Source organism: Dromiciops gliroides, chromosome 1, assembly GCF_019393635.1.
Source record: "Dromiciops gliroides isolate mDroGli1 chromosome 1, mDroGli1.pri, whole genome shotgun sequence".
NCBI classification, from domain to species: Eukaryota; Metazoa; Chordata; class Mammalia; order Microbiotheria; family Microbiotheriidae; genus Dromiciops; species Dromiciops gliroides.
In genome coordinates this window covers 102,364,752-102,387,433 of record NC_057861.1, presented here as the reverse complement: position 1 = coordinate 102,387,433, position 22,682 = coordinate 102,364,752, and the positions used below count along the sequence as shown (strand labels likewise).

Sequence of the window (22,682 nt, the reverse complement as noted above, 5' to 3'; positions counted from 1 at the left end):
TAGCAGCAATGGTCTCATAATGTGTTCTCACATTCAAACACTCACTGGGATCATCCGAGTTCTTTGATTTAAAAAAAAACTTTATTGGTACACATCTTTCTTATTTGCAATGTAATCTACAATCTCTTGTGAACATATTAACTTTTCAGTATCTATGTCAGGAATTTCAAACCCAAATTCATCTTCCATGGCCATTATAATTTCTACTTGATCCAAACTATCCAAGGCCAGGTCTTTCATGAAGTGGGAAGATACTGAAAGCTTTTCTGGATCAATTTTATCATATAGTTTCAAGACATAGAGGACATGGTCCTTAATGCTCTCCAGTGTCAGAGGGGGCATGTCACTATACTGGCGGCTCAACTGTAGGAATAACCCAGAAACCTGCATGTATGCAGGGACAGGAACCACTGACCACACAGGGGACCGAGCCCAGAGGCCGCACCAAGGCGAGCGCAGGGGCCCGGGGACCGGGTGGTGGTGCCAAGGCTACGGGCAGGCGGCGGACCATTATCTTTATTTTTTTTATTTCCATAAAAGTATCTTATTATTTTCCAGTTATATGTAGAGATAGTTTTCAACATTTGTTTTTATAAGATTTCTAGTTTCAAATTTTTCTCCCTCCTTCCTCCCCAAGACAGCAAGCAATCAGATATAGGTTATATGTTATAACGATTGGAATGACGCCACCTGCTGGAGACTTACTGTAGCAAATCTCTGCCATGAGGAGGAGAAGGCATCTGAAGGCAAGACATGCAGCTCTTTGGTGTCAGGAAGTGATGTTTGCTTGTGGGAGGAAGAAGTGGTGAGGCTGATGCTCTGGCTCTCTTTCGCCAGGACTCTTGTGGAGAGTAGAGCAGAACTGTAGCTCCCCAAGATAGATAGATGAATCTAGGCCTTTCTCTCTTTACCAAAAACTTATTCTCCTTAATAAATGCTTAAAAGTCTAACTCTTGCTAAAGCTTATAATTTATTGGCAACCACTCATTAAATATTTTTGACAGAATAGCTAGAATTTTAGCCCCTTACAATACGTACAATCACATTAAACATATTTCTGCATTAGTCATGCTGTGAAAGAAGAATCAGAGCAAAAATGAAAAATCTCAAAAAAGAAAAACAAAAAAAATAGAAATAGTATGGTTCAATCTGCATCTAGATTCTATAGTTCTTTTTTTTCTGGATTTGTAGAGCATTTTCCATCATTAGTCCTTTGGAAATATCTTGGATCATTGTATTGCTGAGAAGAGTCAAGTCTATCACAGGTGATCAACATACAATGTTATTGATACTGTATACAATGTTCTCCTGGTTCTGCTCATCGCACTCAGCATCAGTTCATGTAAGTCCTTCCAGGTTTCTCTGAAACCAGCCTGCTCATCGTTCCATTACATTCATATACCACGACTTGTTCAGCCATTCCCCAATCGATTGGCATCCCCTAAATTCCAATTCCTTGCCACCGCAAAAAGAGCAGCTATAAATATTTTTGTACATGTGGGTCCTTTTATATTTTCTCTTCATTATCTTTAAATCCTTACTCAGTTGAATCTTCTCCTTCCAAAGTTGTCAGTGATGTCTTAATAGCCAAATCTAATGGCCTTTTTTCTTAACCCTCATCCTCCTTGATCTTGCTAATGTATTTCATACTGCTGACCACTCTTTCCACCTGGCTATTTACTTTCACCTCCCTAGATTGCTGAAAATGATGTGTGTCACCCATCTGTGAACATTTTTTTAAATTACTGACATTATTTTGTAATTTTTTTAAAATTATTGCAAATTAAGCTGTTTAAAAGATTTTGAATCTAATTGCTAAAAATATATTAAAAGGCAACACCTTCTGATTTCTTTGACAAAACAACTGCTGCAGAAGCTAGGTGATGCAGTGAATAGAGCAACTGTTCCTGAAGTCAAGAGGACCTGAGTTCAAAGCTGGTCTCAGACACAACTACCTATGTGACCCTGGTGTCAGAACTTCAATGAAAGAAAGAAAGAAAGAAAGAAAGAAAGAAAGAAAGAAAGAAAGAAAGAAAGAAAGAAAGAAAGAAAGAAAGAAAGGAAGGAAGGAAGGAAGGAAGGAAGGAAGGAAGGAAGGAAGAAAGAAAGAAAGAAAGAAAGAAAGAAAGAAAGAAAGAAAGAAAGAAAGAAAGAAAGAAAGAAAGAAAGAAAGAAAGAAAGAAAGAAAGAGGAGGCGGGGAAGAGGAGGGCAGGGGAGGGTAGGGAGGGCAGAGAAGGAAAGGAAAGGAAAGGAAAAGAGAGGAAAGGAGAGGAAAGGAGAGGAAAGGAAAGGAAAGGAAAGGAAAGGAAAGGAAAGGAAAGGAAAGGAAAGGAAAGGAAAGGAAAGGAAAGGAAAGGAAAGGAAAGGAAAGGAAAGGAAAGGAAAGGAAAGGAAAGGAAAGGAAAGGAAAGGAAAGGAAAGGAAAGGAAAGGAAAGGAAAGGAAAGGAAAGGAAAGGAAAGGAAAGGAAAGGAAAGGAAAGGAAAGGAAAGGAAAAAAGAAAGAACAAGTGCCAAGCAAAAGGAATATGGAAATTTGTTAGCTAAAAAAAACTTTGCATAATTATTATATATGACTCAAAAATGAATAGCACAATTTTGTAAGTAAAGTCATCACACTTGATTTGTATCTATGTTTCTTTATGAAATATCATCTTCATCAATGACAATAATTAAAACCAAGCTTCTACATAAACTGAGTTTCGAACCAGTCCTTTGAATCACTAGATCACAAACAGCTCAATGAAAATTTTCAGAAGCAATCACAGTGCTCTCAGTGAAATATCAGTTAGACAGCTGGTGACATAGTGGATAGAACACTGGGGTTGGAGTTAAAAGACCTGCATTCAAATCCATCCTCAGACATGTGCTAGTTGAGTCACTCTGGGAATTTAACCTCTTTCTGTCTCAGTTTCCTCAATTAGAATAAATATAACACTTACCTCTCAGGGTTGTTATGTGGCTCAAATGAGAAATTTGTAAAATGTTTAGCACAATGCCTGTCATATAGTAGGTACTTAATAAGTACTTTTTCTCTTTCCCCTTTCCCCCACTGAAATATTTTTATTTAACAATATTTCTAGGAGGACAAAATGGGTTTTGTACAATTAATAAATTTATTTAGCATATTACATTAGTTTATCTTTTCAAATTTCTATTTTGTATAAGTTTCATGTTCTATATTATTAGCAACAGAATAGTACATTGTGTAATTTATAAATCAGTAACTATATATGTTGAGGAAAAATTATCAAACCTTTTTCAACTGATGGACTCCACAATGAAGCAAAGGTAGAAGACTGTAGAGTGAAAACTATTTTAATAATAATAATTGTTTAGGTTTCTATGATACTTTAATGTTTATAGAGGCCTGATTAAATATATAAAAATATCAAAAGAACCACAATCTGACATGTAGTAATAATAACTAACATTTATATAGCACTTACTGTATGCTAGTCACTGTGCTGTGTTTTAAAATTTTTATTTCATTTGATCCTTACAACAACCTGGGGGTATAGGTGCTATTAGTATCTACATTTTTCAGACAGGGAAGCTGAAGTAAATGGGTTAAGTGATTTGCCCAGTGTCACACAGTAAATGTCTGAGGCTAGATTCCACTTGCTGACCAATCCCATCTATTCCAAGAAGTATTTATGAAGTAACCATATTATATTGTTGGGACCAAGGACAAAAAAGGCAGAACAAGAAAAAAAAGCAGTCCCTGTCCTCAAAGATCTTAAATTCCGTTTGATATGTACACATACCAAAAAAATAGTTATGCATAATATTACAGTGATGAGGCACAGCAACCCCCTAGATCTCTGCAATAGAATTCTCTCTGTCCAAACCAGAGAAGCTGAAAAATTTGTGACTTTTTTTTAGGATAACATCATCTTTGAAAAGTTTAAGGAGGTGACCAAAGGAATTTCAAAACTCTATTACCCGATTCTGGTTAACAAGGTGCACTGGCTATTGTAGCAGGAACAAAAGGAACTTGAGGGTCATTGAGTTGGTGACAGAGAAGGAAAGGACAAGCAATCATAGTCTAACATGCACACTAGATTTTGGCAAAATCTGTTTCATAATACTTAGCAAAAGAACTATCAGGGCCAATGGCCTCCTATTTGTCAGGGGAAACCAAGAAACTTGGGAAGTCTTCCAGAATGAAATTCTGAAGCCACAAGAAGTGAAAGGCAATGAAAACAGCATGGATTTGAAGTCAGATCTGGATTTAAACTATTATTTGGCCACTTACTATGAATTTGTGTAAATCAAACTCTCTGGGCCTTATTTTTTTTCATCACTAAAATAGATGATGACTGAATTAGTCATCGCTAACATAAATAAAAGACTAGGAAAACTTAAGAGCCCTGGAATAGCAGTGCCTGTTAGATTATTAGCTCCACTTCTAGGCTGGCTCCTGAAGCCATCATCCAGGGAAGCAAACCTTGTGGAGATTGAACCTGGTATCTGCCCCTTTAGGTCCTCCAGCTCCCATGCCCCACAAACCACAGCTAATAAAAACTCAGAAGAGAAAGTCATTGGCATTATCAAATGATTCAACATCAGAAATTGATGTGTTTTTAATCAGCAGATGTTACAAATAAAGAATGGGCATTGCCATCTTCTTTGCCATTTTACCCTAAAGACCACTTGGCATTTTCATTTGACTCAGAGCTCAAACTTCCTATATTTAATATCTCCACTAACTAAAATAAATGTAGGGCCCTTGAGGGCAGTGATTGTGTTGCTTTTTTATTTGTTTCCTCAACACTTAACATGGTGCTTTACACGTAGTAACCACTCAATAAACACCTTTTCATTAATTTATTCATTAATACTATGTGTGAGGTATCATGCTCTCTGCTGGGGAAACAAATTCAAAAACAAATGAACCAATCATTACTCTCAGGGCATTTCTATTCTATCATGAGACAAAAAGTACAGATAGAGGCATAGTGAGAATATGTGTGTTTGTACATGTACACACACACATATGATAAATGCAAGGTGGTAAATTAAATACAAAGGAGGAAGGGTACTAATAATTTAAAGAATCTAGAAAGGTTCCACAATAAAGGTAGTGCCAGAGTTGAGTTGTGAAGGAAATGACAAACCCTGGGAGATAGAGCTGAGGAAGAATTATTGGTTAGTCCAAAGCTATGTAGACAAGTCATGAAATACTATAGGTGAGGGATAGACAAAGGCCAGTTTGACTGAACCATAGACTAAAAATAAGGAGTAATGTATTATGAAACTGCAAGGAATGTTAGAGTCAGGAGATAATGTGATATGAAATTTTTATTTTATCCTAAAGGTAAACAGGAAACAATGGATTGTTAATGAGTAGAACAATGGCACATTAGATCCACCATTAAATCCAATAATAGGCACTTAATAAATTCTTGTTACTGAAATTTCCCCAGTAATGTTATAAGTCTGAAGATTTTGTAACACCACCCTATGAAGTGTCAATATTTTGCATCATCTAAAGAAGGAACAATGGAGAGATGTATATTTCAAATCATGATCTATGCATAATAAGCAGTCTAAAGAATACCATTAAAGAAATTAAGGAACTGAGAATGAAGCATATCTATGGTCTCTCAATCTCTCAGTGTTATCTTTTTAAATTGCTCTACTTTCTTCCCTTCCAAATACTGAGACTGTAGTTAAATAACTCATATCCTTTCTTCCATGCTGCTCAAATCTTTTGTCTTCATGCCCTATCTCAATTCATGCCATGGTAAACCCTAATCATGAATAATCCATGTCATTCACCTTTGACTCTTTTCCTCAAGTGATTCAGAACAGCACTGAGGGAAATCAGCTAAAGTTGTTCTCAACTAGGTCCTCATTGCCTCAAACCAATTCTTTTACTCATTGCTAATTGACTTTATCCAACTTCCCACAGGGTGATTCTAAATATTCACTTTCTCCACACCTGCCACAAAACCTCTACTTTTCCTTTCAGCAAAGGATTTCATCTCATATTTTCCTAAGAAGATAGAGGCCATTTACCATCAGCTCCCTCTCTGCTTTGTGAAATCTCAAATCCTCTAGGCATAATACCCTATTGTTAAAATCTCTGACAAATATGGGACCTTATTCCTCCTCAACAAAGATAACTTTTTTTGTGTGTGTGTGAGGCAGGGTCACACCTGGTGCCCAGGGTCACACAGCTAGTAAGTATTAAATGTCTGAGGCTGGATTTTAACTCAGGTCCTCCTGAATCCAGGCCTGGTACTCTATCTACTGGGCCACCTAGGTGCCTCTGATAACTTCTGTTTTGTGTGCCCTTGGTCTAATTGAATCCAGTTGTTTTCAGTAACTTACTCCTGATATTACCACATCTCTTTCTCCAGTTTTCCATTTGTCCCTATAGACTCACTGCCTTTCCATACAAACATTCCCCAGTTTATTCTAGCCTTTAAACTTTTTATGTGACCCTACCATTTCTTCAAAGTTATTTTTTTAAACCTCTTTTCTGGATCTCAGTCATATTCTTGGAGGGGGGGGGTGAAGAACCTCCCACAATCATTGCCTCTATTTGCTACTCTAACTCATTTTGTCTCCCCTTTTAATCTTGCTTCAAATTTCATTACTTAAATGAAGCATTCTTCTATGATTAGTAGTAGTCTCTTAATTGCCAAATCCAATTATCTTTTTTCAGTTCTTATCTTTATTGAGCTTTCTGAAGCATTTGGAGCTATTAAATATCATCTTCTCCAAGGGTTTTCATGAAACTGATCTCTCCTGATTCTCCCCCGCCTCTCTGCCCACTTTTTCTTTGTCTTCTCTTCTCAACCCTCATTCTTCTTGACCTCTCTTCAGAATTTGGCACTGTTGATTAGCTCTTCTTAATACTATCTTTTCTCGGGGTGGCTAGGTGGCGCAGTGGATAAAGCACTGGCCCTGAAGTCAGGAGTACCTGAGTTCAAATCCAGCCTCAGACACTTAACACTTACTAGCTGTGTGACCCTGGGCAAGTCACTTAACCCCAATTGCCTCACTAAAAAAAAATACTATCTTTTCTCTAGCTTTTAGGAATACCACTCTCTCTCCTTACTCTCCTCCTAACTATTAAGCTGTTCCTTTTCAGTCTTCCTTGCTGGATTCCTATCCAGGTCATTCCCATTAATGTTAGATGACCCACAAGGTTCTGTCCTCACCCCTCTTCTCTTCTCCCTCTATACTAATTGACTCAGTGATCTTACCACCTCCCAAAGATTTAAGTCCTCTCTATGAAGATGATTCTCAAATCTGCTTACCCCACCCAGACCTCTCAGCTGATCACAAATCTTACTCACCAAATGCCTTTCACACACTTCCAATGAGATGTCCAGTAAACATGTTAAACTCAACATGTCCAAAACTTAACTCATCTTTCCTCCTAAACCCTCTCCTTGCCCTAATATCCATATAATGTGAAGGGCAATAACATCATTCTCAGAAGCCCTCAGGCTCACAATCTAGGTATCATCTTCAACTCCTTACTTCTCTTGCCTACCATCCAATCTCTTTCCAGAGCCTGTCCATTTAACCTTTGCAACATCATGAACATACCCTTTTCTTCCCTCTGACATGCCCATCTGATATGCCCTACTGAAAGCTTTCATTACCTCACACTTGGACCATTGAAATAGCCTTCTCGGGGTATAGCACTGTCTCAAGTCTCTCCTATTCATTCTCTATTCACCTGCCAGTTATTTTAGGCCCAACCACTTTACCTTCATACTCAATAAAATTTAGTAGTTCCCTATTGCCTCTAAAATCACATGCAAAATCTTCTCTTTGGTTTTCAAGGCCCTTTATAACCAAACCCTACTTCCCCTAACTTTTCAGTCTTTAACATCTAACTCCTCACTATGTTGTCTTCCAGCGAGTGATACTGGTTTCCTTGTTGTTCCTTGACCAAGACACTCCTTTTCACTGCTCCAGAATTTTCTCTTGCTGCCCTCCATGCCTGGAATGCTCTCCCTTAATTCGGCCTACAAGCTTCCCTGGTTTCCTTCAGGCCCAGGTGAAAATATCATCTACTACAGGAAGCCTTTCCCAATCCCTCTTTTTTGGGGGTGGGTGGGGAGGCAATGAGGGTTAAGTGACTTGCCCAAGGTCACACAACTAGTAAGTGTCAAGTGTCTACGGCTAGATTTGAATGCAGGTCTTTCAGAATCCAGGGCTGGTGCTTTATCTACTGTGCCACCTAGCTGCCACCCCAATCCCTCTTAATTCTAGTGCCTTCCTTCTTTTATTTTTTTTTCTGGTATATAGTTTTCTTTGTACATATTTGTTTTCTTGTTTATCTCCCCTATGAGATTATAGGCTCCTTGAGGGCAGAAACTGTCTTTACCTTTTTGTATCTCTATCTGCTTAGTACAGTGCCTGACACATATGCACTTAATAAATGTTTATCTTCTAATTGGCTGCCTATATCATCATGGATATCTCATCAACTAATCACTGATGCCTTTCAAGGCTTTGTCCCAGGACCTCTTCTCTACTATCTCTATATCAGTTATTTATAATCTCATCATCTCCCATGGATCTATCTCTCCACAGAAATAACTTCTAAACATTTTTAGCTATCTTTATTTTTTCTCCTCATCTGTAATCACATATATCAACCCTCTATTCTATGTTTTCAAGCAAATATCCAATAGGAATCTTAAACTCACCATATCCAAAATGTCACTTGAATCCTATCTGAGGAAGTCACTAGCTATGTGACCCCAGATAAGTCACTTAATCTCTTTGTTTTAGTTTTTCATCTGTAAAATTGGAGTACTAAAAGTCCTTAATTTACAGAATCATGAGAACCAAATGAGTGTTTTGAAACCCTTAAAGTGTATAAAAATATTATCTAACGGTATCATTGTCCTTAATGTTATTATTAAAGACAAGATCATTTTAATTTGGTTCTTGTATCTTCAGAGCCTAGCATAGTGTCTGGTACAACAATAGCAAGTTATTTGGGTTTGTTTGTTTTTTGTTTTTTGTAAGGCAATTGTGGTTAAGTGACTTGCCCAGGGTCACACAGCTAGTAAGTGTCAAGTGTCTGACCCTGGATTTGAACTCAGTTACTCCTAAATCCAGGGCCAGTGCTTTATCCACTGCACCACCTAGCTGCCCCAACAGTAGCAAGTTATAATAAATATTTGTTGAATGAATTTAAGTATCCAAAATGAGGGAAATTATGGTTCTCTTATTCTTTGTCCTTGTAAGGTCATGTTTAGAGAATAATATTCAATTATTGACATTAGATTCTAAGAAAGACACAGGGAAACTGGAATCCATCAAAAAGAAGATCAAGGGCCTTGAAGACAATGCAATGATTGTATTGGTTAAAGGAACTAGAAATCTTAAACTGAGAAAGAGAAGTATTAGGGGATACAAGTTATATAATCATCTTCTAGTATTGCAAGATTTATCATATGGCAAAAGGATTCAATGTGCTTTTCTTGGCCCCAGAGAGGGGAACAAGGAAAAAGAGTTGGAAGTTTCAGAAAAGTGACAAATCTCAATGTAAGAACTTCCTAACAATTAAATTTGCTCAAAAATGAAATGAACTATTTCTGGAGGTAATGGGTTCTCCTTCACAAGAGTTTAACAAGCAAAACCTGGGTGACCACTTATTTGTAGGGTGGATCCTTAAGGTCTTTGTTGGACCTGCTTGCTGCTGATGTCCCTTTTAAATCTGAAATATAGTCATCTAAAAGGAGTATTTGCAAAATAAGGAGGAAGGAACAGTCTGACTTGATGGAAATTGGTTTATAGTCTAATTTATGTGTATAATAATTACAATGATTGTAATATTATCACACATTTTAATTTATAGAGCTCTTTGTTCAGATAACTACATGGTACAAATAGCATTGCAAAAAGGTTGTTACTTGCCCATGTTCACCCAGTCTCAGATATTTTTGACATATTACCTGAATATGACATGTCTTTGTCCCTCCTCCCACTGACTCTCTGAGCTATAAGCTATGTAGTATTAGCTCTAGCATACAGACCAATCAGTGAGTAAGCGTTGAGGGGTGGGTGAAAGGTAGCTGTTCATTAAGCAGTGCTGAATCAGTGGAACAGGACATGAAGTCTTTTACCTTCTACCCTGATGCCTTTTTTCATGATAAGTTTATTTTCAATATCAGGATTTTAAAATTTGGGGATATAGATCATGACGTCTACTAACTTTCTTTAAACTAACTCAAAGAGGGGAAAAAGAGGAGGGCAAAGGCAAAAAAAAAAACTAGCTATGCAAAAAAACATTTTCACAGACTGTATTTTCCTTTATAGAAGTAGAACTAATCCATATTCAACTGATAGGAAAGAGAGTATGAAACAAATCTACAGTTTGTTTGGAAGATTATTTTTAAAGAATTTTTTCCACCAAGAAGTCTTGACCTTCACTACCTCAGCCAGTCTGTGATACAAATTCCAACAATCCTAGGGGCCTCAGTAGAAAAGCACTACAAGAAGCCCTTCCTTTCCACCTTCCTTACAAGGCCTCTTTCCCCTCTGTCTGTCCTGCCTAGACTTTGACCCATCTCCTACCCTTTCACTGTCACCCAGAGAATTGAACACAGAGCTCCTTATTCCATTCCAACCCCTGGGACCTCTAGTCCTTCCTTCTGTGAAACAGACATGTCTACTTAAACCACTTAGATAAAAAGGGAATCAACAGTTTATAATCCTTCCATTAAGATGGAAATTCAGTAGTTGATACCATTTGCACTTCCACCACACCCTAAGGAGGACTGGAAGGAAGGCACTTTCATCTGCCCTGAAACTAAATTCTCCTTTATATATTGTCCCAACCTCCAACCCCTATTTGAATGTGAGTTCCTTAAGAGCAGAGACTGTCTACCTTTCTATTTGTATCCCCATCACTTAGCATAATGTTTGGTACATAGTAAATGTTTGGCATATGTTTATGAAAATTAAGTAATTCTTTCAACCAAATTAATATGAATATAAAATTTATTTTAACAGAAGATGCATATCATATTCAACAAAATTTAGATTTTTTTTAAATGCTAGGGAAAAAGAAGTCATGGGATCCTAAGTTCCTATTTTCCTTCTTTGCAACCAGAAGAAATTCAGTCCTCAAAAAAAAAAAACCCTCACATTCACCCTCTACATTTTATTTGCTATATTTGTCGGCATTTTTTTCAGTTAAGACATAATAAGAAAGGTCCAATCCACAATTAAAGGGCATGATTAGAAACTAAAATCTCCTTATAAAATTAAAAAATACCAGGAAAATATATATCTTTTAAAATGTATCTTTCTTAGAATCACATTACACAAACTCCTTACAGGCTGACATTTAGGGCCCTATTCATATTAAAGCCAGATTAATATTAAATTAGTTAATAAAAATCTTTCTATACAACCCCTAATTTTATGTTTGATATTCCCCTTCCTATTAATGGAATATTAATTTGGTCTGCTTCTTAAAACTATAAAGAAAAAAAAACATAAAAGGCCCTTCCAGCCCTCTTTTCCACACTCACTGTTCTTCTATCCACATTTAATCCGTCTGCCAGACTGAACTACTATACTCAGCAAATATGGTGGTTTCCTACCCCTGAGCCAAGGCAACTCTCTGAGTATAAACTAAAGGCTTACATGCCTAGCTGAATTACTTGAGGGAATTTCCTCACCAGAAGTTCTGTTTCCCAATGAGCTCAGATGTCTAGAGCACAATAAATAGAACAGCAGCTTTTGTGAACAGTTTCATAAGTTTTCTTGTCCTTAATTTAGAGTTGGGAGACTTGGATTGAAAATCCCAACTCTGCCTCTTCTACTGGTGAGACCTTGGACAAAAAATGTAATCTCTCTAGGCCTCAACTTCCTCAACTTGAAAATGAGGCATTAATCCTAGATGACCTTCACACTTTTTTTCCTCCTCTAAAATCCATGATCCAGGGATCATCACCTATACAGGTAGTATGTATTTTGTAATCTACATGAAAGTATTTTTGATAACATTAACATTGACTAAAGTATACTGTGATTCACCAATTTTCCACCAAAGAAAGAGGTAGTCTAATCATATATCTAGCCACAGGCCAGAAGGAAATTTGAGGATAGACTTCCTAAATATCTTTAGCACAATGATAAAGAACCATGTTTTGATTTACTCCAAAAACAGCAATAAAACAAGCCATGGAGCAGCAAAACCCACACAAAGACAGGCTGAGATTATTTTCCATATTAAAGGGGGCTGTACTGGGCTGTGAGAAGAGTCCAAACCCATGATCCCACTGATACAGACTCCAGACACTGTAAAAGAAGAACTTACCCCTGAGCCTCCACATCAGCTGCAGCATAAGTATTTTCTGGAACTAAGCTTATGGTTGGGTGAGAGGGCTGAATGGCTGATCTTGGGAAAACAGCAGACCTGGAAAATAGATCCAGGACAGAGAATTTGAAAATCATGGGACTACCTGAAAACCATGACCAAAATAAGAGTTTAGACGGAATTTTCCAAGAGAGAGTCAGGGAAAATTGCCCTGATATTCAAGAATCAGAAGGCAAAATAGAAATTGAAAGAATCCACCTATCATTTCCTGAAAGAGATCCCCAAAGGAAAACCTCCAGGAATATTATAGCCAAATTGCAGAGCTCCCAGGTCAAGGGGAAAATATTGCAAGCTGCTAGAAAAAGGAATTAAAATACTGTGGAGCTACAATAAGGATAAAACAAGATCTAGCAGAATCTACATTAAAGGACCAGAGGGCATGGAATATGGTATTCCAGAGGGCAAAGGAACTGGAACTACAGCCAAGAGTCACATATCCAGCAAAACTGTGTATAATCTTTTAGGAAAAAATATGTGATTTCAATGAAAAAGAGGACTTTCAGCCATTTGTGATGAAAATACCTGAACTGAATATAAAATTTGACTTCCAAATATAAGACCCTGGAGAAGCATAAAAAGGTAAACAGGAAAAAGAAATCATGAGGGATATTAAAAGATTAAACTGTTTACATTCCTACATGGGAAGATAATACTTTGAATTCATAAGAATATTTTCAGTATGGAATACACAGAGGATATGGATCTGAACTGAATATGAAGGGATGATATCTGTAAAGCATATTTTTTGTTTATCCTTGTTCTATGTGGGGTAAACAGGGTATGGTGTCTTATGTCTGGGGCCGGATTTGGGCTCTGGGCCTCCTGGGTCCAGGGCTGGTGTTTTGTCCACTGTGGCACATAGCTAACCCATGATGACATCTTTAAAATAGGGTTGAGGGGTAGGAGGAATAGACTGGGGGAGGGGAAAGGGGAGAAGTGTACTGGGGAGAGGTAGTTCACATGAAGGAAACAAGAAAAAAGTTTATGGAGGGGAGGGGAAGAGGGGGAGGAGTGGGGGGGTGAGTGAACATTACTATCATCAGAATTGGCTCAAAGAGGGAATAACATACATACTCAAGTGGGTACAGAAATATATTTTTGCCCTGAGGGAAAGTGGGAGGGGAGAGAGACAAGGGATCAGGGAGAAGAGGGTAAGGAGGGAAGGGCAGTTTGGGGGAGAGAGCAGTAAAAAGCAAAACACTTTTGAGGAAGGTGAAGATGTTCTGCATAACTGCACAAGTATGACATATTGAATTGCTTGATTTCATAGGGAGGGTTGAAGAGGGAGGGAGGAACAAAAATTTGGAACACAGAATTAGCTCAAAGACCTCAATCTCATCAGAATGGGCTCAAGGAGGGAATAACATTCACACCCAATTGGGAGGAGTAATCTATCTGTACAGGAATACAGGAAAGTAGAAGGGGAAGAGGATAAGAAGGGAAGGGTAAAAGAAGGGAAGGCAGAGCTGGGGAGGGGACAGTCAGAAGTAAAACACTTTTGAGGAGAAATAGGGTAAAATAAAATACAGTAAATATCATGGGAAGAGAATAGGATGGAGGGAAATAGTTATGATGATTGACTATAATGGCAAAATGTATAGTACCTACTTTGCTGGGCTATTGTGAAGAAAATTCTTTGTCAAGTGTAAGGTACTATATAAAATTTATGACAAACAGGATGCTATCAGAAAAGCCTGCAAAGACCTATATGAACTAAAGCAGAGTAAAATGTACTGTATACAAAATAACAGCGATAGTGTAAGATGATCTGCTGGGAAGCACGTGGTTATTTTCAGCAAGGCAATGATCCTATATGACCCTGAAGGACTTATAAAAATTGCAATTCATCTACAGAGAAAGAACTGATAGTATCTGAAAACAAACCGAAACACATTTTTTTTTCTTTGACAATTTCTTAATCTGAAGTTTTGTTTTTTAACTGTTTTCTCTCACAACCTAACTAATGTAGGGATGTTTTTCATGACTACTCATGTATAACTTATATTGAATTGCTTGAGTTTTGAGGGTGGGGGTGGGAAGGAAGAGAGGAAGAGAAGTTGGAACACAACATTTTTAAAAATTGATGTCAAAATTTGTTTTTACATATATTTTGGAAAATGAAATTCTAAACAATCAAAAAGAAAAAAAAAGAACCATGGATAATTTTGTCCTTAAAGGCAGTGGTCTGGAAACCACACCTTCCTTTAAGGTCTGACTATGTGATCTGGACCACTGTTTTTTTACATTATGCCAAAACTCCCTCTGTTTTTTCTGGTCAAGGAATTTGATTTGAGTATCTCAAGGATTAGGGCCTTGATATGCTATCCCTCCTGGGAGAATTTAAATTTTAAAATAGAATCCAACACCAAAGCAGGAAGTGATCCCTCTTTGTATTTCCCAGGGCAGAGTGTCATGTACATAAAAAGAGTTCCAAAAATAACTATCCAGTGAATAACTGCAGAAAATAATGTTAAAGTCAAAGGAAGGAGTAAGCTTCCTATTCAACTCATTCCTTATAGGCAACTACTTACTTGGCCTACATATAATTCCAGAGCCACTTCTAGAATAGCACTAAGACATGACCTAGAGATACAAGTTAACAAAGAGAAAGCCACATGCCATCTGTTAACAAGCATTTAGGCAAATGCATGTGAATGCATAAAAGGTTACCTCTATTCCTTCTTTCCTTGTATTTCAACTAGACAATCCTTTTAGAAAGCTTCAAGTTGAAAGCCTGAATTCACAGTTAAAGGAGCTGGGTTTAAAAGACAAGCATACAAGAGCCCAAATGAGGCTCGGTTTCTTACTGAGAGGACATTAAGATGTTTAGTACCGTCTTCAAAGTGTTCAAGGCCTAAATTATACCCTTATTATCAGAGAGCCTGACTTCAAGTGATTTTGCTCATTTTAATTGAAAGACATCATATCCTTTTGTAAAGTCCCCCTAAACCCAAAGTTTTAAAGGTTCAAGGAATATTCCATCCTAAAACGACCACAGACATTCTCAGATTCTTCCCAGCATGATCCATTCATTTGGCTATTAATATACTTTATTATTTTTCCATTGTGACAAGAGTCTGACCCTGCTTCTTATGGATACTTTCTGCCTGAACAAACAATTGAAGTACCCCCAAAGCATTTTGTTTGCTCTGTTGTTGAAGGTTTTTGCCCCCTCAGTTGCATAGATTTACCAAGCATTATTCCTTTTGAGCTTCACAACAATTACTTGAAATATCATTATTTCCATCCTCATCCTATGAATGAGGAAACTGAAATTTAAAGATAAAATAACTTTTCCCAGGTCATAGAGTTAGTAAGTGTTTGGGGCAGATTTTTTGTTTTGTTTTTTGTTTGTTTGTTTTTTGTTTGGGGGGGGGCAATGAAGGTTAAGTGACTTGCCCAAGGTCACACAGCTAGTAAGTGTCAAGTGTCTGAGGCCAGATTTGACCTCAGATCCTCCTGAATCTAGGGCCGGTGCTTTATCCACTGTACCACCTAGCTGTTGGGGCAGACTGTAAGCCAAGTATTCATATGTCTATGGCCGGGACTCTATCCCTTAGGATACCCTTCTTCTTTCTGAAGACTTTCCATGATAGGGGCCTCACTATGTCTTGGAGCAATCCATTGCACTTGGAGACAGTTTTAATTGTTTGAGTAGTTCTTCCTCATATTCAGTGGATATCCTAGAGTCATAGATTTTCAGCAAGTATTGAAGCTCATAAGCCATCTAGCCAGTCCTACCCCCCATTTTACAAATGAGGAAACTGAAGCCTAGAGAAATTAATTGACCTCCCTAAGGTGATAAGGGAGCAAGTGGCCAAGCCAGGGTTCAAACCTAGTATCTCTGGCTCTGAATTCAATACCCTTTCCGCTGTCTCCAGGCATGTTGCTTCACTCCATACCCATGCCTCTTCTGTAAATTTGAATTCTTTTCATACAATGTAATTTTGAATTACTAGGAATTCTGCCTTCTCTGTATAAGTAGAATAAATCTAATTCCTCCTTTGTATGACAAACATTCAATAGCTTTGTGTTTCCTTTAAGACCTTTCCTATTCAAACTAAATATGCCTAGGTCCTTCAACCAATCCTTTTTAGAGGCAGAAAGGTGAAATAGGTAATAAAGCATTGGATCAGGAATCAGGAAGTCAAGTTCAAATTTGGCCTTCTACACTTACCTGCTGTGTGACTGGGCAAGTCACTTAACATCCCTGTGTCTCAATATCTCACAAGAATGTTGTAAGGCTCAAGTGGGATAGTATATCTAAAGTGTTTTAGAAAATGTAAAGAACTATGTGAATACTGGATATTATTTTGTATGGGATGATTCTTAATTTTCTTACCTTCTGGTCTTGGAATAATTGTAAAATATAATACGTGGTTCCCCAAAATTAACTGTACATGTATAGAATGGGGGAATTGTATCTAGAAAGCACTTAATGTAAAAGCAAAAAAGACCCAGAAACTTCAATAAATTTAAAGGAAGTGACTTAGCAGTGTGGTACAAAAGCCATTAACTAAAATGATCTTAAGTTACACAGATGATGGAAAAACGGTAATGGTCCTTTTGTGCTCTGACCTCTTCACAGAAAATTTGGGGTATTGTCCTCCAACCCTGAGTACCACATTTTTATTTTTTAGTGAGGAAGTTGGGGTTAAGTGACTTGCCCAGGGTCACAGAGCTAGTAAGTGTTAAGTGTCTGAGGCCAGATTTGAACTCACGTACTCCTGACTCCAGGGCCGGTGCTCTATCCACTGTGCCACCTAGCTGCCCCTTGAGTACCACATTTAAAAAAAAAGGATATGGGGGCAGCTAGGTGGCGCAGTAGATAAGCACCTGCCCTGGATTCAGGAGTACCTGAGTTCAAATCCACCTCAGACACTTGACACTTACTAGCTGTGTGACTGTGGGCAAGTCACTTAACCCCCATTGCCCCACAAAAAAAAAAAAAAAAAAAAAAAAAAAAAAAAAAAAAAAAAAAAGGATATCAAAAATCTGGAACATATCTAGAGGAATGCAAACCGATGGTGGAGTCACTCAAAATTAGGAGGTGTTGAAGGGTCTGGGAATTTAGCCTAGAGAAGAGAAGACAAAGACAGGATGTTAACATTATCAAAATGTCCAAAATGTGTCCATGTGGAAAGAGTAGACACCTTCCCTTTGCACTCAGACAAGAGAACAATAAAATAAAGTGGGCACAAGTTACACAGAGGTAGATGCCTATTCAATATATGAAAGAACCTCAAACAACTGGTTTGGCAATATAATGAGATGCCTTGATGGACAGTGAATCAAGTCCTTCACTTCACTCCACCTACAGACAATGGAGATATTCCACTGAAAGCTAAATAATCAGTGATGATGTAAAGAAAATTCTTCTTTGAGGTTGGGGTTAAGCTTGATGACCTCTGAGATTTCACCCAATTCTAAGATTCTAGGATTCATTCACAAAGCTACTGGAAGGAGCTCTGTGTCTGTAGCCACATTCCTATTCTTGTTCTGATATTTCTGTCCTGTTTGACTCTGGGAAAGTTTGTTCACCTCTCTGGGCCTTAGTTTCTGCATCTATAAAATGAGTGGAATGAAGTGATCTCTAAGGTGATTTCCAGCTCTAAATCTCTGGTATATTTAATCAGATTGTCCAGTGACCTAGAGGAGTTTGAAGCAATCATACACTTAATTAGAAAGCTAGTGTTGGAGGGTTGGTGGAGCAGTGTTAGCAAAAGTTTAAAGTATGAGATGCTTGACCCTAGTCCTTGTTAGGTAGGGGTGGCAGCATGTAGAGCATAGATCACCTGGTTGATTTTGATGTGGCACTAAACAAAGTTGGCAATTCATAGAACCTAGGACAATATGATTAAGAAAAACAAACTTTACCTGCTTCAAATCCTTTTTTTTTTTACTTTCTTTCTCTCTCTCTCTCCCTCTGCCCCTCCCTTCCTCCCTCCCTTCCTTCCTTTTTTTTTATCGAAGTCTTCTTACACAAAATGACTAATATGAAAATATATTTTACATGATTGTACATGTATAACCTACATCAGATTTCTTATACTGCCTCAGGCAGGGGAAGGGGAAGGAGGGAGAAACAGAATTTGTAACTCAAAACTTTTTTAAAAAACCCAAATGTTAAAAATTTTTTTAAATGTAATCGGATGGAAAAAAATTATATAAAAAAAACTTCACCTGCTTCAGAATTTTGCTTAAGCTCTCAATCACTTTCACAATCTGAAATGTTTATCAGTCACTCCATCAATCAGTCCAAAATGAAATTCATCATTTTAACGCATTAAAACTGCCCCTCGGGAGCAGCTAGGTGGTGCAGTGGATAAAGCACCAGCCCTGGATTCAGGAGGACCTGAGTTCAAATCCAGCCTCAGACACTTGACACTTACTAGCTGTGTGACCCTGAGCAAGTCACTTAATCCTCATTGCCCTGAAAAAAAAAATAAACTGCCCCTCTTCTAATGTTCCTTACTTCTACTTGAATTACATGACTTCACAAGTCCAGAGTCATCTTCAACTCCTTGAATCTCATTCACACACCACCTCTTCCTTCCCCTCTTCTTCTCACTCCTCCCTCACCATATCCAATCACTTGCCTTGTCCATTCTAATCTAATTTCCCAACTCCTCATCATTATTCACACAGCCATCTCCATGGTTCAGACCTTCATCCTCTCATTTTATTCAAATAACCTCCTAATTGGTCTCCCTACCTTCTAACTTTCCAATCTACCCTTCATAAAATGGCTAAAGTAGTCTTTTTAAGGCAAAGATTACTCATGTTGCTCCCCTTTAATTAATCTATTAATAATTAATCTAATTTCCTCTAGGGCAAGATATAGGCTCTTCAGTCTGGTGTTTAAGACCATTAACAATCTCTCTTTGATTGACTTTTCCAGCCTTATTTCCAGGACTTTTACTAGCAATTTTAGTTCTAGGAACATGCTTCACAAAACTTATAGAAGGAATAGGAGGGGCATCATTAAATTTACCACTATTTTAGCTTTTTATACCATAATCAATTGATAGGGATTGGATTTGATAGACAGCTAAGGACACAAGGCCCTTTGGAGTGGAAGAGAGCAGAGGATTACTAATGATTGCTTCTAGGAGAAGTATTATCCCTCAGTACCCTTGCTGACATATGGTTCCTCCCTACTTTGATCATTTCTTCTTGCTAAATAGGTTCTAAACTGAATTGTTTCTAATCAGTTGATATATACATGTAATTACCCTTTGTATTTTGGTATTCTAGAGGAAAAATATTAGTCACCCAATTACATCTGTTCATTTCATTTTGTTCTCCATCATGTTCTCTGTGTTACAGCCAAAGTGAAAGGGCAGGGTCCCCCAACCTTAACATTCCATCTATTAACTCAGTGTAATTACACAGGCTTCCCACCTCATGCCTGGAATGCACTCCCTCTTCATCTCTGCTTGTGGGAATCCCTATTTTCCTTCAAGTGCCAGCTCCTTCTTGAAGCCTTCCGAGTTCACAATGCTTAGTGCTCTCTTACCCCTCAGCTTCTCCTAGAGCACTTGATCTAATTTCTACCTTTCCCCATTCATTTTTTTTCTTTTCTTCTTTTTTTTGCAAGGCAATGAGGTTTAAATGACTTGTCCAGGGTCACACAGCTAGTAAGTGTCAAGTGTCTGAGGTCAGATTTGAACTCAGGTCCTCCTGAATCCAGAGCTGGTACTTTATACACTGTGCCACCTAGATGCCCCTCCCCATTCTTTTGATATCTTGTATTTTATACCTGTATATTGGATTTACCAATAAAATATAAACTCTCATAATACAGCATTTGTTTTTTCCTTCCTATCTTTGTATCAGTAATTATTTATTGAGCAAGAAATACTTGTAAAATACTCTATTGCTATCACTGCAAGTGATGAAACAATGTATGAAGTCATTACACCTTCCTCAAGAAGCTTATAATTGAATTGGAAAGAAAAGCCATACTGATATAAACATAGTAAATGATAAGTGCCTGGTGAATGGTGAAGACCGAAAAATACCATAGGAGTTCATAGAAAGCTCAGATTTTTTCTACATGGAATGTCCATGGAGGGAGCAATCTATGGAACAGATAGAATCAGAGTTGGGCCTAGAAAGAAAATAAATACAATATTTTAGGAGCATGTAATATGGTTCCCAAAATATGGTAGTATGAAGGAGCAAATCCACCACATAAGCAATGGAGACTTGCTGAAGTTTTCTTTCACAACTGTAGACCATGATCAAAGAGGGTTTTATTAATTTGACTCTCAAAGAACAAGAGATTATGGTTTGAAAATACATATATTTATATAGCCATTCCTAATAGATCATGGATGGAGCAGAATTGAAGTGGTATTATGAACATTAAAAATCACAAGTGATATTCAAGTCTAAGAATTTGTTAGGAGTTTATGAATGTTCAGAGACAGGGTCAAATGATAAGGTTCTCCTGTGATCTAGTGAAGGATTACCAAATCTGATACATCATTATGTAACTTCTTTACTCAAAATCCCCAAATGGTTTCATATTACCAATTGTTAAATTTAGTAATAGGATAATCCAGCTTCTAAAGCCTTCATAACCTTACTTAACCCTCCTTATCTAACCTCATCTCCCAATAGGAACCAATATCTCTCCCATCACTATCCAAATCCCCCATTAACATCAACACTCTCCAAGCCAGGTTCATGTTCTACATGCCATAACTACATTAATCCCTAAACTTTTGTGAAAATACTAATTCAGCCATTTAGATTATCTTCATTTCTCATGACTTTCTTTCCAAATCAAAGCAGTTCATATCATTTAGCCCCTTTAATTCTCAATTACCTTCTCATCATAATGATAGGTAATCTTTAAGTTCCTTAAAAATGTTCTAAAAGTAAAAGTATTACATCCTCTATTCAGATTAGACAATATTATCAGCACCTCATAAAGACTTCCTCCTGTTCATGCCCATCATCATTGATTTTTCTCTTCTATAGTATTTGAGGAAAATAATAAATGTTGGAGAAGCTGTGGAAACATTGGAACACTAATGCATTGTTGGTGGAGTTGTGAATGGATCCAACCATTCTAGCTGCTTGCAATATTTTCTCCTTGACCTGGGAGCTTTGCAATTTGGCTATAATATTTCTGGAGGTTTTCCTTTTGGGTTCTCTTTCAGGAGGTGATCAGTGGATTCTTTCAATTTCTATTTTACCTTCTGCTTCTAGAATATCAGGGCAATTTTCCCTGACAATCTCTTGGAAAATTCTGTCCAAACTCTTATTTTGGTCATGGTTTTCAGGTAATACAATGATTTTCAAATTATCTCTCCTGGATCTAATTTCCAGTTCAGTTATTTTTCCAAAGAGATATTTCATATTGCCCTCTATTTTTTATTCATTTGAATTTGCTTTACTGTGTCTTGGTTTCTCATAGAGTCACTAGCTTCCATTTGTTTAATCCTAGTTCCTAGGCAATAATTTTTATCTCCTTTTCCATTTGGTTTTTCAAGCTTTTGGCTTTTTTCTCATAGCTCTCCTGCATTGCTCTCATTTCTCTTTCCATTCTTTCCTCTACTTCTCTAAATCTTCCTTCTATCTCTCCTACTTTCTTTTCAAAGTCCCTTTTGAGCATTTTCATGGCCTGAGACCAATTCATATTTTTATTGGAAGTTTTGGATGTAGGGGCCCTGAGGTTGCTTTCCTCTTCTGAGGGTGCACCTCAATCTTCCTTGTGGCTAAAGAAACTTTATATTGTTCTCAACTTTCTTTCCTTGCTCATCCTGCCATTTTTTACTTTTACTCTTACAGAGGGGCTCTACTTCCAAGCTACACTGTGTCAAGCTTTAGAGGGTCCCAGGTGTTTTGGTTTGAGGGAGGGAAGGTTTTTCTCTCACCTGGCCTGTTGTCTGGTCTGAAGATAACCTCAAGCCAACTTGCTAGTTAACTATCCAGCAGAGTTCTGTGGTGGTTTTTAGCTTCAATGAGCCTGTGCCCCTCTGGACCTTGGCCTCCCACCACTCAAGATTTCTTCCTGGTTCCCTGCTGGGGTGGGATATCCAAACTCCGCCTTAGGTCCCACAGACATCCCTGTGTTTTCTACCCCCCCCCCCAGGCCAGCCACTCAGCCCTCTCACCCAACTGTAAGCTTAGTTCCAGAAGATGCCGGTGCTGCAGCTGATTCAGAGGCACAGGGGTAAGTTCCCCTTATGCAGTATGTTTGGGATCTGTGTCAGTGTGATCCGGGGCGGGGGGGGGGGGATTCTGCTTGCAGCCCCGTACAGCACCCTTTAATCTGGAAAATAATATCACCATCT

The 22,682-nt window shown here is 37.8% G+C and overlaps 1 pseudogene; it reads right to left on the bottom strand.

Annotated features, from left to right (window-relative positions):
• Window positions 1-81: 81 nt before the first annotated feature.
• Window positions 82-511, bottom strand: LOC122746230 (annotated as a pseudogene).
• Window positions 512-22,682: the final 22,171 nt, after the last annotated feature.